This window comes from Myotis nattereri, assembly GCF_964212035.1.
Source record: "Myotis nattereri genome assembly, chromosome: 5".
Lineage (NCBI taxonomy): Eukaryota > Metazoa > Chordata > Mammalia > Chiroptera > Vespertilionidae > Myotis > Myotis nattereri.
Window position 1 is genome coordinate 28,351,081 of NC_138080.1, and position 14,942 is coordinate 28,366,022.

At 45.2% G+C, this 14,942-nt stretch overlaps 1 protein-coding gene across 1 annotated transcript in view; it reads left to right on the forward strand.

Annotated features, from left to right (window-relative positions):
- Positions 1 to 382: 382 nt before the first annotated feature.
- Positions 383 to 14,942, forward strand: part of RFX2 (regulatory factor X2) — an 88,818-nt gene continuing 74,258 nt past the window's right edge. Inside the window, exon 1 of the mRNA XM_081092489.1 lies at positions 383 to 527. The gene's annotated coding sequence lies outside the window, so the exon portion shown is untranslated. The remainder of the gene's footprint in view (positions 528 to 14,942) is intronic.

Below are 14,942 nucleotides of genomic sequence, written 5' to 3' on the forward strand. Positions count from 1 at the left end.
CCTGGTTACCCCGTATCGTCTGGGAAAGGCACGGAGGCCCGCGGGTTCCGGAAACTCGGCCTTCCGGGCGCCGCGCCGCGCCGCTAGCCCGCGTCCCCCGCGCGCCACCCGCTCTTCAACCCGGCGAGCCCGCGCGCCTCCCACCAAGCCCCGCCCTCCAGTGCGGCGATAGGTCGGGCCTCGTCCTCCTCCTCGCCGGGAACGCCCTTTCTGACAGGCACAGCGTTTAACCAATGGGAAGCCGCCAGGCCTTTCGCCCTGCCCTCCCGCGCCCGTTGGAGGCGGGCATGGGCGGGCCGTTGAAGGGGTGGGGCGTGGAGCCTGGTAACCGTTGCCGGTAACAACGCCCCGCCCAGTCTCGGCGGGCGGGCGGCGCGAGGCGGTCGGCGGGAGCTCGAGGAGGAGCCGCCGCCGCCACCGCCGCCGCCATAGAGACTGTAGCCGTGGAGACTGTTACTTACCAACGGGGACCAACACGCAGCAGCCGCCGCGGGAGCCGCTGCCCGAACTCCCGGCCCGAACTCCAGGTGACCGATGCGACCGCCCGGGCTGGCCGGGACGGGGAGTGCTGGGGGCGGTGGGGGTCCTGGACAGGGGATGGGGGCGAGCGTCGCACCCCGCCACCGTTCATCTAAACGTCCCGGACAGCGCGCCCGGGGGACCCGCCTTCGCACCCCCAGTCCCGCGGGGGCGGCTGAGTTTAGGGGCTCCCTGAGACCCCCACCCTCCTTTTAACCAAACTCGGGAGGAGGTGGGGATCTGTCGCCTCACTTTTATAAAACTTCCGGGGTAGCGCGCCCGGGGACTCCTTTCAATCTTACCTTCAAAATCTCGGGATTGGGGGCGCCCCGACAACCTCTCTCAAACTTCCATTAGACTTCCTGCATTAGAAGCGCCCGCGGGCCTCTTTTCCTTGCTTTTACTCCCTAAACCTCTAAAGTTGGGGTTCCCGGGGACCCTTCGCTCTTTAACCTCAGACTTGTAATTAGAACGGCCTCGGAGACCCTTCACCTTAACCCCACATTCCTGGACTTTGGGGGCTCGGGGACCCTCTTCCCGTGCCGACTCCCCACACATCCTGAATTTGAGGGGAGCCCCTGGAACCGCCTTCTCACTTTTTAACCAAAAGTCGGTGCGCTTGTCTTGAGAACCCCTCCTCCACCTCACTTTTTCACAGCAAACTCCAGAGAATCTGGCTTCCTGGGAACCCGTTTTTCACCGCCCCCCCCCCGACCCCCCAAATCCTGGAGCTTTTTAGCTCCTTCGACAGCCCCTTCCCGCCGAACTCCACATTCCTTCGCACCTCGCACCTCCCCTATTTGGACTGATCGCGAAGCGAGAAAAGTTTCACCGAAAGGTATTATCATTATCTTACTGTTTTGTTAAAGAGCCCAACTTGTGGCTCAGACTCCTCGGTGGCATTTTCTCCTGCGGTTGTGCGAGTGTGTGTGTGTGTGTGTGTGAGTGTGCGTGTGTGTGAGAACCCCAGTCCCACCCCGAACATACACCCCCTCCCCAGCTCTTCATTCCTTTCCTTTTCGCACCCGGGCAGCCGCGGCGGCGCTCCCTCCGGCTCCGTCCTGTGGGTTTTTTCTCTCTGCTGCGCTCGGAGAGTTGGGTTTCCTAGTGGCTATTTCAAGGGTCCCCCGGGCCGAGCTGACCCTGCCATTAGGGCGGCGACGGGGGTGGTTCATCGTTTTAATTTTAACCTCCGGTTGCCCCGCAGGAATGAGGGACAAGGGCAAGACGCAGCGCAGGAGTCCCGGGCTGCGCTCCGCGTAGACCTCATGCCTGCGTCTCCGTGTGATGCCTTCCTCTAATTATTTCCTTGTTTTGTGCAATAGTCAGTGCAGACTCTCATGAGTCCCTCCCCGCCCGAATCAGCTTTATCTTTGCAAATCCAAAATATCAAACCTATGCAAGGCTCTCAGTTCTGACTTCCCCAACAAAATAACGATAATAATAATGACGTAAAACATTAACAACAGTTTTTTTATGACTGCACATATTGTCAATATGTTTTCATCTTTTTGCTTCATGCCCTGAAATATTCTTTATTTGCTCATATAAAGACCCTTACCCTCTGTCCTGGGGAGTAGGGGGGGGCTGTTACCCACTCACGTTTAAAGATTTGAACTGACTCTAAAATAACCTTAGAAATGGCTACTCACCTGCTCTGAGCAGAGAAATGAGTGTGTGGAAAGCCCTCCCCAGAAAGGGAGTTAATTTTCATAATGACCAGCGAGCGCTTCTTCTCCCACAGGCTTGATGAAGTATGGGAGGGGACTTGGTAGTTTTTATTAAAAAGACTTCCCATAAAATATGACGGAAACGATAATCAGTTCTGTGATCCTGTGATATTCCGACCAGTTTGGGTCAGGAGTGAGTTCAGAAATGCTTTGCCCCGCAGTAAAAGCTAAACTGAATTATTTAGCCCTTTAGGTACGTTTATGTCTTCTTCCAGATAAACCGTCAAACGCTCAAAAGGGGAATCAGGAGGACGGGGCAGAGTTATTAATTACCCCCAATTAGCAGAACAAGTCCTTTGAAATTCAGATGTTATTTGCTTTCTGGGTGAAGGGCACATATTACCTTAATATTCATCTATTAACTACATTTATCACAGGAGCACTGCTGGCATGAGCCATGCACCAGAAATGGAGATGCTTCGAAATTGTTTATCTGGCTCTTTTTATTCCTTAGATCAAAATTATAGTTTCAGATTGGAGTTATAAAATTAATATTGATCAATATTTAATTAATTTAATTTTGAATCAAAAGTTTGGATGTTATTGTGGGGTTTTTATAGTCATGTGTGGTTGTTTTGTCATAAAATTGCAGGGTCTAAAGGAGTCATATCTTATAATATATTTGGGTCTTTTTAATTAACTGCAGGTTGACCAATAACTTAAATAATATGCTCCCCTTATACACATCTACTTGTTTGTAAAATGTGAAACTATTTAAAAAGTAAGTTCTCAGAGAAACTGTCTTGCTTGTGGGAACCCTCATGAACTAACACTAGTATAAGTTCTGACCTAGTATCAGAAGCCCCACCCACGACACATCCAGCACATACACTCACATATCTACATGGAACTGTATGCAGATTCCCACTAAATAGAGGAGATAAGAACCATCAATAACTTCTTGTCAGTTCAGGTCAGATTTGTTGCCAAGTGAGTCCGTGCCAAATGAGCAGAAATTTCCTGTTTTCAGAGCTTTTTGGATTTTGGCATTATTATAAGGGAATGTGGAGTTGAATGTAAAAAAGGGTCTTTTGCCCTGGCCAGTGTGGCTCAGTCGGTTGGAGCATCATCCCATGCACCAAAAGGTGGTGGGTTTGATTCCTGGTTTCGGATTCAGTCTTTGGTCTGGGCACGTAAAAGGAGGTATTTCACGGCAATGTTCTCCCCTCACCCTTCTCTTTCTCTTTTTCTTCCTCTGAAATCATTTTTTTTAAGGGCGTTTTCTAGAATGTAAATGACAATTAGCTCCACCACAACGCCATGTTTTCTTAGACACATTCCTGACACTGAGTGTGTACTTATTTTGTCCAATGAATGAATGGAATATGCATTGGGAATTAGAGAGAAAACTGATAACTACCTATATGCTTTTTGTAAACCCCAAGGTCAGCAAACTAATTCTTAAAGGAAAAATAAAGGTGGGAGAACTTGAGTAGAGGAAGACACAGAATCAATTAGTAGGATGTGAGATAAGGAGTGGGTGAGTCTGGGGGAATTCGTGCCGGGGAAGCTCAGACTAAGATGACGAATGCGGAGATAGGCTTCTAAGAGCTTCCTAGCAGAAAAGTCTGGACAGCTGCCTGTAGACACATCCAGATGATTCTGACAGGCAATTCAAACATGAGGTGGCCAAACAGAGCTCAAGATAGTCCCCCCAGTTCTGCTTCTCCCAGGCTGTGGCCTCCATAAGTATCTACTGGCTGCTCTCAGCTGCTAAGGCCAAAACCTCGAGTCATCAGCAAAATTGCCCACTCCACCTTCATGGGGACCTAGAATCTATGACTGGCCACTTCCACTGCCCACCCCTGTTCCAAGCCACCATCACCTGTTGCCCAGATGATTTTAGCCTCTTAACCTGGAAGAGGGAGGGGTCACATTGTGTCTTGGTGTGTATTCCTCAGTTCCCGTTTTACTTAGAGCAAAAGCCAAAGTTCTCCCTCCATCCAGGCCCCACCCCCACCCTGCTGCCCACCCCAATATATCTTTTTTAAAAATCCTCATCCAGAGATATGTTTATTGATTTTTTTTGAGGGGGGGGGGGGAGTTGGAGAGAGGCAAAGAGACAGAGAAACATCCATCAGTTGCCTCTTATAGGCACCCCTACTAGGGATTGAACCCACAAGCTAGGTATGTGCCCTGACTAGGAATCAAACTCACAACTTTTTGGTGTGTGGGACGATTCTCCAACCAACTGAGCCACACCAGCCAGGGCATCTCAATATCTCTTTGGCCTGATCTCCAATCATGATCCCCTGTGCTCACTCCACTTCTTACCGGCCTCCCAGAAGTTCCTCAAACCCTCTGCCCAGAAAGTTATTGGCCCAGATAATGGGGGGTTGGGAGAAGCTGCTCCCTCATTGTCTTGAGGCCTTTTCAAACATGTCACCTTCCCACTTGAATGTGATGTACTCTTAGCCTCCTTCCCTGCTTTCTTGGCCTCCTTAGCATTATCACTGTCTGTCTAACACTCTGTATATTAGGCATATTGATTTTATTATTATTATCTCCTCGTGGAATGTCAGCTCCATTAGGGAAAGAAGCTCTGTGTTTTATGAATTTCTGTGCTCCTGGGGCTGAGAATAATTCTGGCACTAAGTCAGCCCTCGATAAATATTTGTTAAATGAATAAATGGTTTCCTGCACAGGTATGGGAAAGCATATGTAGAAGTTAAGCGTTGTTCCTTATCTGATACATACAGCCATCTATGAGACTCAGTGCAGCTCAGACCAGATGAACAGGGCAGAGGGAAGAGAAAAGGAAAAACTGCAGGTTGGATGTAGAACATATTGCAGAGGTGGGCTTTGGGGCCTGGCAGAAGGGTTAAAGTGTGGCACCTTCGTTTATTAGCTCTCTGACTCTAGGTAAGATTTGGCATCTGTGAAATAGATAATAGTAGCTTTATGGTTGCTTTATTAGAAATATCTATAAACTTCTTAGTACAGGGCCTGGCACATAATAGGTACTCAACAAAGAATTATTATTATTATTATTATTATTATTATTATTATTGGGATAAATAGAAGTGGCCTGAGATTATTTTTTATTTTGGTTTCCTGCCTGTACCAAATGCTGAGTAGACAATGAGTGAACATGTCTTGCTTCATTGAGTGGGCAAGCCTTACGCTGCCTGTTTTAGGTTGGGAAATGCCCTTCCATTAGTGTGGAAATTCATTGGTTTAAATATGTCACTCGGCAAACGTAAGTTCTCTGCAATCATGAAACACCAACTAGTCACTCACAGTCCCACATCTTGGTTGTGGTTTAGATCCTTCTGAAATTACATCCCAAACATCACACTCTTGGAGTGGGTTTTGTGGAGTGACCAGCCCTATAGGCAGAACATAGAGATGAGTACATTTAAACACTGGTTTCCCTTCTCTGTGATCACTGGCTCTTTAATGCCACTGGTAGAAGTCTGGAATCAGCCACTTGGAGGTGAGACCTGGTCTTCTTGCCAGGACTTGAGTTAAGCCCTCAGGGGCAGACGGCCTTGGCCTTGCTCCTTGCTGCAGCTCACTTCTTTTTTCCTGAAATGCATTCCTGTTTTATGATACATAGGTTTTGTATTTTTTATGCTCTGGTAACTCCTTATTTTTCAATTTGTGACTGCTATGACTTTCTGAAAAATATAGTTAACTTCCCAAACCTGTAGGTCAGTGATGGCGAACCTATGACACGCGTGTCAGAGGTGACATGCAAACTCATTTTTTTGGTTGATTTTCCTTTGTTAAATGTCATTTAAATATATAAAATAAATATCAAAAATATAAGTCTTTGTTTTACTATGGTTGCAAATATAAAAAAATTTCTATATGTGACACGGCACCAGAGTTAAGTTAGGGTTTTTCAAAATGCTGTCACGCTGAGCTCAAAAGGTTCGCCATCACAGCTGTAGGTGATACATACAGCAAGTGGATTTCAGATACTGTGAATCAAATTACAGCTGCAATAGTCCATGTTTTAAAAATATATATAAAGTCATTAAAAATATGTAGAACTTACATGTAATGGCCCAACAAAGCGATTATCATTTACCATGGAATGAAGTCCAGATATGTAAGCCTATTTCTACTAAGATATATGCAGTTATTTTGAGTGTGTGTGTGTGTGTAAAGTAAGTAAGTTTAAGAACTGGACTACTGGTGTCCAGGAAACTCCTCAGGAGGTGACAGTTGAGCTGAGACTGAAATGGTGACCAGGAGTGGCCCTGTGGACTTCAGAGGGAAGAGCTTTCCAGGAGGAGGGGCGGGGGGGGGGGGGCGGCGCGGCAGCAAGTGTAAAGGTCCTGGGGCAAGAGGAATGAGCTGGGCTTGGTCAAGGCAGAGAAAGGCAGCTGTGTGTCTGATGCCTGGGGAGCAAAAGGAGGAGAGGGTCCCAGAAGCCATGGGGAAGAGTCTGGATGCTATTCTAAGTATGAATTATATTGTTGGTAAATTTCTCCTCTGCCTGTAATTGTCAGATCTGTGGTGTCTAGTCCTTTGTTGGAAGACCTGCTTTCTGAGTCTCTGATATTTGTCATTCATTCATTCATTCATTCATTCATTCATTCGTTCATTGTTCTCTCAGTCAAGTACTATCCTATGAGGTTATGAAGATCAAATACCAACTAGGAAAGGAAACCAGCTCCAAAAAGGGACTGTGCTGGATATGTGCCCTGACTAGGAATTGGTGTCTTTGTATGGCACAGTGAGTGAGTGCACGGAGGAGGGGCCAAGAGAGGTGTCCAGGAGATGGATTTAAGCTGATTCTGGGTACTGATGTCCTGCAGGCTGTCAGTAACTAGAGTAGTGGCATGGCTGTTTTCAGCAAGTTGAATGCAGGATACAGGGATGATTATGAGGACAGCAAGTGTCAGCCAACTGCAGCCTGTTTTTGTAAGTAAAGTATTATTGGCACACAGCCACACCCATTCATTTACCTACCCTCTCTGGCAGCTTTGGAATGGCAATGGCAGCATTGAATATTTGTGACAGAGATAGAATGTGGATCGCAAAGCCTATTTACTGTTTGGGCCTTTGCAAGAAACATTTGCGACCCCCAGCTACACAAATGGAATTTATCTCTCTGGTGCTGGGCTGAGAGGTGTGTGTGGAAGCAGCTTTATGATCAGGCATGATTTCTGTAGATGCATCAGAAATCTTGGAGTCTGGAGGTTAGCATTGGAAGAGATTAATGTTGCCATAGTCCAAGTGAAGGGCGACAGGGCCTGCCTGACAGCTCCAGCTGCGGGGGTACTGGGGAAGACAGAATTGTGGGGTTTTCTGGGACCTGGTGACTTGCTGTGGGACAGGAGACAGGAGGACCCCAGAGCAATTACCAGATGTCTGACTTTGGGGATCAGGTGGAACATGTTGCTTCAGTGAGTGAGGGACCACAGGAGAAGCTGCTTTTGGGTGGGGGTGGGGGCGTTCAGGAGTTCAGTCATGGGCTTGCCCAGCTTGAGATGTCTGTGGGACACTTAAGTGGGGCCCTTTTCCAGTATGCACAGCTGGATTTCAGGGTCTGGAGCTGAGGGGGACAGTTCCAGGCCGGAGGTCAGGATCTAGGAGCTGTCAGCGTACAATTGGTCATTTCAGTCATGAAAACAGATGAGATCACCCAGGGAGAGGGTGGAGAGGGAGCATAGAGGGCCAGAGCACAGCCTTCAAGGAGCAGGAAACCAATTAAGAATCAGAGGAAAGTGAGTTTTTTAAACTGTGGCAAGACATGAAATTTTGAAACATTAAAATTTACTATTTTAACCATTTTAAGTGTGTAGTTCAGTGGCATTAAGTACATTCACATTGTTGTGCAACCATCACCATCATCCTGCTCCAGAGCTTCCTCATCTTCCCAAACCGAAACCGAAACTCTGTCCCTGTTTTAACGCCAATTCCCTAACCCCTCCCCCAACCCCTGGCTCCCATCATCTAGTTGTTTCTATGGATTTGACTTCTCTTCTCTAGGGACCTCATATGAGTGGAACCCTACAGTATTTGTTCTTTTGTGTCTGGCTAATTCACCAAGTATAATTCTCTGAAGTTTCATCCTTGTAGCATGTCAGAATTTCCTTCTTTTTCAAGGTTAAATAATATTCCATTGTCTGGGTGGACCACATTGTGTTTATCCACTCATCCGTCTGTCCATGGACACGTGCGTTGTTTTCACCCTTTGGCCATTGTGTATAATGCTGGGCAGAAGAGGTATTGAAGAGATTCTTAGATGGAAGGAGTAATTGGAAATGGACTCTGCAGGCAAAGGGAGAGTAACTCAAGGACTGAACACCAGGAAGCACGAGGACTGATGGAGACCAGAATGCTTAGACTGGGACCAGTCCCCACAGAAGGCAGACGGCTTGACTCATGAGCGCCTATTTCCCTGGAAATGTGTTGAAATTATCCTAATGATATAGAAGTCCATTCCTAAAGTCGTAATAGCACTTAATTATGCTTACATTTTAAAAATAGGAATTGTTTATCTTTTAGAAACAGTGCCATGTTTCTAGGATATGTTTCTGTCCAAAAGGTGATCCGTGGGGTAAGGCCTTGGAAGCAGTTTCCAAAAAAATTACCAGCCCACAAATAGGTTCCAGCTCCACCCTGGCCAGGGAGAACCCAAAGAAAACACACAGCGCTTTCCCACCTCTGCTGTTCTCCTCAGAATATGTACAGGCAGATGCAGCCTGCTTTGAGAAAAAATAAGTTTGAAATTCCAGACCCACAGAAAATAGCTTAAAGGATATGTTCTGCTATTCAAAGAAGTCTTCATTTTCTAGAAGAATTCACTTATGAGGGACTTCTTTATGTGAGGAGCTCTCTTGGTCCTCCGTCCATTCAGCAAATATTTGTGAGTCCTAAATCTCAAGCATCTTATAGTTAGTTAAATACTTTAAGTGTTTTAATATAACATCATGTGGCAAGTTAAGAGGGGAGAAGATGCTAGAGAATTTTATAATTAGCAACCATTGGCCACTGACATTCAGATCCGAAGTTAAAGCATAAACTGGATATATTATTTTAGGAGCTTGCTAATTGTGTAAATCATGGTATGGTTGTACAGCCAACTCTTAAAATGACAACTGAGAGTAAATAGAAAGTATTTCTGGAAGCCCTGTGTGACTCAGTTAATTGCTGACCTTAGGTCACAACTGAGTATGTATTTGTCAGCTGGGCTCTAATCGCTGGGAGTCCAGTGCAAGGGAAAGGTTCAGCAGTTAGTGGCTATTTTAGATGGTGGAGTTAGAAGTGGCGATAGAGCAACAAGGTGGTGCCCCCACTAGACTTCTGGTTGGAAGCTTCTCCTCTCCCCTTTGTGGGGTCTGTATAGCCTAACTTCTGTCTCTCTCATAGCTCCAGTGGTGGCTGGAGTCCTTTGTCCTACTTGCTACAAGGGGCCCAGCCCTCTTCTCCTGTCCTAGGAGCACTCTTTCCTCAGCCTTCAGTTCACCACATCACTTGGTACCCTTCAGACCTGGGTTACCTCTTTATCTCCTCCTGCCTCAGTTTTCCTGGGCTACGTCAGGAGGGAAGGATAGGCACTTTCTCTCTACTTTTGTTAGCCAAACTGATGGACTGGCCCTTCCCCTTTGTCATAACCATATCCTACTTAGCTTGGTTCAAGGCTTGTCTCCATTCAGCCCTATTTCCATTTTCATTGCCTCGTCTTTCACTATTTCTCCGAGTGGGCTTGCAATCCCTTAAACAGGTCTTATACTTCTGTCTCCCCTCTCTCTGGAATGTCATTGCTGCTGATGACAATCTTACTCTTCTCTGAAGACCCTTTTCCAATGCTCTCTCACCATGGAGACTTGAGATTTTAATTGCTGAGCTGAATGGGAAAATGTCAGACTAGGGCGGAGCTTTTCCTCCTCAGCACTGTTGACAACTCTTTGGGGCTGGACCATTCCTGGTGGAGGGTGGGAGGCCATCTTGAGCACTGTAGGTGTTGAGCGGCATCCCAGGCCTCCATCTGCCAGAGCACCCACCTACTCCCAAGTTGTAACATAACCATGTCTCCAAGCATGGCCAAGTGTCCCCTCGATGACAGAATCATCTCCTAGTTAGGGACCACAGAACTAATCTGCCAGAAGCGGCAGTGACCCCTGAAGTGGCACAGCCTGTAGATTTAGCATCCAAGGCTACTTGGACATGTTGTGATTTATGTGTCTTATTTCCTGTTCTCAGTTGTATACTTCTGGGGGACAGTGACAGCTGGGACTTTCCATAGGACTTCATATTTAATACATGAGTGAATAAAACACTTGAGCCAGAGTGCTCTTCAGAGGGCATGACCTACAGCAAGTAATGGCAGCCTTTTGTGGTTTTTAGTATGTTCACAAAGTTATACAAGCATCCCCACTATCTAGTTCCAGAATATTTTCATCACCCCAAAAGAAGCTCCATCCCCTTAGCATTCACCCTCATCCCCCTCCCCATCCCCTGACAGCCACTAACCCACTGCCTGTCTCTGGGGACGTGCCTGTTAAATGGAATCACACATTCTGGCTTCTCTCACTGAGATGTTTTCAAGGTCTGTCCATATTGTAGCAAGTGTCAGTGCTTCACTCCTTTTCATAATTTTCTATTTTTCTTTTGCAAAAAAGGGATCATATTCTGCCCATTGTCCTGCAACTTGCGCTTTCCGTCTAGTATTTAGTCCATATCTTTCCTTATTACTATTCATATGTCCATCTCATTCTCTCCAAATAACTGCATGAGATTCCACTGCACAGCTGTGGCTAAGGTATTGAATTAGCCTCTTATTGAGGGGCATTGAGCTCATCCTTTTTCACTTTACCAGTGACGCTGCAGTAAACAACCTTGTCCAAACATCTCTGTGCACATGTATGTATGAGGTGTCAGCAAGTTCCCGGAGGAAATTGCTGGGTCCCGGGGACTTCCTTGCCCTGCATTAGCTTTCTCTCATCACATTCACGCTCCATTTCTGTAATGAAGGCCACTGTCCATTCGTGTCCTTGCCTGCACCTACACCATCTCCAGCATGACTAGCTGGCATCACCTCCTCCAGTTCCTACCCACACCATGGGGCTGTCACAATATGCCTGTCCTTTACCCTTAACTCCCAGTCCCATTCATAAAATAGTGGGTGACAGACCTTTTGACAACCTGGTGAAAACGTGCATCCTCCCCTTAGGAAAGTGCATGATGAATGTGTACTGCTGCCTGCGATCAGAACCTCTCCCTAGACCAGTCCCTACTTTCTAGTCAATTCCGCTCTTCCATTTCACAGCCTTCGTGTGCCAGACTCAGCCCCAGTCTGTCACCAGAACTGTGCCCATGCCTGTGTGTACCTCTGGGGGAGGCCCTGCCTGGGATCTGGTTTGTGCCCATACAAGTTCATGCTTGTTGCCTTGACTCTGAGTCGATTCTCACATAGCGACAGCATTTCTTATCCCCTTTGAATTCCCCCATTGATATATGGCTTTCAGCTCTTTGCTACCTTGATACTCCAGAAAATCATTCATTCTGCTGCCTTCCCAGCAGAAACCTGACCTAGCAGTCCGGCATGCAACCTCTGGGCCACTCTCCATCCATAATCTGCCGAATTGGGTCACTGTCCTCCATATGCCAGCAAAGGGACCCAAGCTCCTGTTGTAGTGTCTGCTGCTGCTGTTGAACTTTCTTTTTTGTGTAGGTGACTTCTTATTATAGTGAAGACCGTTTATGTCTGCAAACAATTGAAAACCAGAATTCTGATGCCCTAATTGTAGATGAAGTCATCCATCCTTAATGCGAGCTTTTCTTCCACTTTAAATTTAATGGAAAAATTTAAATAAGGATAGTTTTCTTTTTAACATCCTTTGAGACTTCTGAGACACTAACCTAACCTGGTTTTTCTTTTTTAGTTTTCATGAATATAGAATCTTCTAGAAACTATCTGCTCCTTTATTCTCCAATGATGATGTTCTCTTAGGGCTTTTGGCCAGAAAGTCTCTAATTCTTTGATTCCTGAACTGAGACATATTCTGGTTTCAAATTCCTGAGGGTGAAGTGCCTACCCTAGCTGTTCATTCTTCATTCATTGCTCCCCCCCTATTGGTTCTCTTTACAGGACACGTCTAACCAAATGTTTTGGCATTTTTTTACATACCACCACCACCACTGTCACTGGAGGTTTTCAAATAGAAAGTCTCACTAGGATAGTGTGTTGGGGGTGTTTTGTTTGTAAACAAAGTTTATTTCTGAAAACTTAAAAAATTTTGACCAAGTTCTCAGGCCTAACTTTCTCATCATTTCAAATCAACATCATATTTCAGTTCTTCTTAGGTAAAGAATATAGGGACCATTTTAGGTTATATATCATCTATTTTTATTCTTGTCTGGTATTTGTCAACACTTGCTGAGTCTTTTTTTTAATTGAAATAAAATTCACATTACATGGAATTCACAATTTTTTAATGCTATGCACACTTCTTTTTTTAATGTTCTTATTGATTTTTAGGGCGAGAAGAAGTGAAAGGGATAGATAGATAGATAGATAGATAGAAACATCAATGATGAGAATCATCAATCAGCTGTCTCCTATATGCCCCCTACAGGGGATTGAACCCGCCATCTGGGCATGTGTCCTGATCGGTAATGGAACCAGTGACATCTTGGTTCATGGGTCGATGCTCAACCACTGAGCCACACTGGCTGGGCAAAAATTTACAATTTTAAAGTATAATTCAGTGGTTTTTATGATATTCAAAATACTATGCAACCATCATCATTATCTTATTCTAGAACATTTCCATCACCCCTAAACAAACCCTGTGCCCAAGTAGTAGTCACTCCCAATCCCCATTCCTAACAACCATTCATCCACTTTCTTGGATTTGCCTGTTCTGGATATTTCCTATAAATGCTATCATATAATATGTGGCTCCTTTTGTGACTGGCTTCTTCCACGGAGCATAATGTGTTGTAATGAGTGTCAGTGCTTCCTTCCCTTTTTTGGCTGAAAAATATTCCAATGTGGATGGACCACACTTGTTTATCCATTTATTTGTGATGGACATTTGAGTTGTTTCTTTTTGGCTGTTGTGAATAATGCTGCTATGAACATTTGTGGACAAGTTGTTATATGAGCATAGGTTTTCGTTTTTCTTGGGTAGTAAATACCTAGAAGTGGAATTGCCAGGTCATATGGTAACTCCATGTTTAACTTCTTGAGGAACTGCCAAATGTTTTCCACAGCAGCTGCCCATTTTTCTTTCCCACTAGCCATGTAGGAGGGTTCCAGTTTCTCCACATCCTCACCAACACTTGTTATTCTCCCTTGTTTTTATTATAGCCAACCTACTAGGTGTGAAGTAATATCTTGTTGTGGTTTTTTATTTCATTTTCCAAACGACTAATAACATTGAGCATCTCTTCATATGCTTATTAGTGTTTGTACATCTTCTTTGGAGAAATGTCTATCCAAAGGTGACATCTTTTACAATATTCCACAAGTTTCTCTTTCTCTATGAAATGCCCCAAAACCCCTAAATCATAAAGGGGCAAGACACATACATCTGAGCGCAGTGGCGGAGGGAAGGGAGGGTGAGAACTGACAAGACATGAGGGCTGTCTTCTCTCCCTTGTACCATGGCTCCTAACTCTGGCCCGTGGACACCCCCATTTACAGATACTTCGTGAAATCCTGCATTTTCAGGTTTTGCTTTTTGGAACTTTCTGGGATTTTTTTTTTCTTTTTGGAATATTTTTTATCCAAAGTTGGTTGAATCTGGAAATGCAAAACTGGTGGATACAGAGGGCCGGCTGTGATTATATGGGCTCTTTGATATCCATTTATTTATCCTGAATTATTTTAGGCTCTTTTAGAGACATATGAGTCTAACTGTCTGAGTCTAGTACAGGGTCAGCAGTCCATGGGCTAAGTCAAACCAACCGCTTGATTTTGTGCAGCTAAGAGTTAAGACTGGCTTTTTACATTTTTACATGATTTTTAAATGGAACACATGAAATTACATGAAATTCGGAGTCTATCAATAAAGTTCTGTTGGCACCTGTCAACGTTCATTCATGTACATATTGTCTATCGTGGCTTGGTACCCTATGACAGAGGAGTTGAGTAGTCTCAACAGAGATCATCTGACTCATAAAGCTTACAATAATTGCTGTTGGGGCCTATCCAGTTTGGCTCAGTGGATAGAGCATTGGCCTGGGAACTGAAGGGTCCCAGGTTTGATTCCTGTCAAGGGCACATGCCTGGGTTGCAGACTTAATCCCCTCTAGGGGGCGTGCAGGAGGCAGCCGATCAATGATTCTCATCATTGATGTTTCTATCTCTCTCTCCCTTTCCCTTCCTCTCTGAAGTCAATAAACATATAAATAAATAAATATGAAAGGTGGTTTTAAAAAAGAAAAAGACTTACCCTGAAATGGAAAACAAAACATCAACCAATACTATTTTTTTTTTAATTGCTCTTGGGGCCTTTATAGAACAGTTTCCTGCACACTAGGCTAACACACAGCACTGGTTATATGTGACTAGCCCCTCGCACATCATCATAAGGCTAATTTAAAAGTTTATGAAACTCCTTAGAATATTCAGTAGTGCTTAACATTATTTTTGCTTCCTTAATGGGTGAGAGGAATAGTATTTATCTTATCTTCTCCTGTTTGCTGTAATTAAGGGTCTTCATCTCGCCACATCCTTCTTGCAGGCTCAATCCCCTTTGCCTTTTTGTCTATAAAACTGTGCCC